This window comes from Mastomys coucha, unplaced genomic scaffold (genome assembly GCF_008632895.1).
Source record: "Mastomys coucha isolate ucsf_1 unplaced genomic scaffold, UCSF_Mcou_1 pScaffold18, whole genome shotgun sequence".
Taxonomy (NCBI): Eukaryota; Metazoa; Chordata; class Mammalia; order Rodentia; family Muridae; genus Mastomys; species Mastomys coucha.
The window spans coordinates 23,152,430-23,154,419 of record NW_022196900.1 but is presented as its reverse complement, the minus strand read 5'-3'; positions in this window follow the sequence as shown (position 1 = coordinate 23,154,419).

Sequence of the window (1,990 nt, the reverse complement as noted above, 5' to 3'; positions counted from 1 at the left end):
AAAAAAAAAAAAAAAAACCTATCAAAACCCCAAAACAATATTTTTTTTTTTTGTTTTAAATCAAAAGTGTGCAGAGAGCATGCCTCACACTAGTGACTTGGATCGGGTTCTCTGCTTCTTTGCTTTGCTCAGCAGTTATGTGCTGTACTCTGTAGGACTGAATGGGACATTTGCTCCTCTGGGCAGGCTGTACATTTTCTAACATGGCTCTTCCCATTTTCAAAGCAGTACAGATTTTTATGCTTTCTCAGACCTAGACTCTGCCTTCCCGTCTTCTACAAGCCAGGGAAAGCATTTTCCCTTAAAGGACTCATTAGACTAGACACACGGGGGTTAGTTCTCTCTTTAGGTCAATTGATCAGTGACCTTACTTAAATTCTTCCCTCTGGCTTCTTTCAAGGTCCCTGAGACACCCAGGAGACGCTACAGGTACAGGGAGTCCTGGAGCTTTAGCTTTGTAGTTCTACCAAGTCTGGAAACACCCATCAAGCATGGCCTAGGAGCAGCAGAAACACCATACAGCAGAATCTCTCAAGCTATGGGGGTCCTGGGGAGAGACGTGCTGTGGTGACTGAACACCGGCTATTTCCACAGGGGATTCTGAACATGCAGGTCCAGGTCAGAGAACAGAGGCTAAGGTCATACATTTGGGAACAGATAGTGTCATGAGAAGACACATTCATGAGAATGTGTCTAAGATCCATTTCTTCCAAGTTAAAGAATTCTCATCTTGGGAGAAGACATTTTTCTAGGAAAACACCTCCCCTCTTTTTAGACACACACACACACACACACACACACACACACACACACACACACACACACACACACATACACACTTCCTAGGATTATTTTTTTAGTTAAGGTGCGGGTGATGGGGAGAGTCTTTGAAGCTACTCAAAAAGTTTTAATTCCTGAAGAAGTCATATTAAGCTTCCTGCTTTAAATCCTGTTATTGGACAAATAAATTTACAGGCTTTGATGATTTTTTCATTGTTTATTGAAAATTTCTTTTTTGAAATCTTATTTCATTTGCATGGTACCACAGGTTGGCTTTAAATTCACAGTAACCTTGACAGTTCAGCTGCCAAGGGCCAGGATTACAGGTGTGACCTTCTACCGACGACGTCAGGGTACCTTCTTAACATACATGCCATCTTATAAATGTGCTGTGTGTGTATGAGGATATTCGAAGCAAACACACGGACGACTTGGTCACATGGATCTGAAACACACATAGCAAGTGGGAATACCAGGGCATCCAGACAGTGCCAGTGAACACCAAAGGCAACCGCAGGAGGGCACAGGGAGGCTGGCAACAAAATCAAGCTGGAGACTTTGGTGGTAGCCTCAGGGAACAAAGGTCCACCACAGAAAGCAGTCATGATGACTAGCTATAGGTGGCACTAGGGGCCTCAGATCACAGGGTTCACAGGCACATCTCAGTACTCAGCATAAAATTGGACTCTCAAGGATATCTCTGGAGTTCAGCCTAACTTCCCCCATACACATACACACCCTCCCTCATCTGAGTCCAGTGGAGGAAACCTTGGGCTTTAACATCTTCCTGTACTAGATCAAGTGGACAAGAAAACAATCCCTGAGTCCAACTTGGGTTCAAACTGACTCTGTCACTTGATAGTTGTAGCTCTGGCAAAAGCTCCATACTACCAGGTGAAGCCACTGAGGCAAGGTATATAAAATAAAGCTCAAAGCATCAAGAGAAGCTGAGACCAAAGGGCACATGAAGAGGCTGCATCCAGAGGAGGAGAGAACTCTCACTGCTAATCCTCTTTGGGCCCACATTCAGAATTTGGCCCAGATGTGGCCCTGAGAAGGACACAGCAGTGACCTTTTCTAGTTCCCTCCTGTGAAACACAGAAATGGTGCCAACTGTCATCCAGAGAGAGAATGAGCACCAGAGGAGGGGACAATGGGACTGACAACATAATCTTGCCCACATGGTTGGTGGGAGCCTCAGGACACAGGT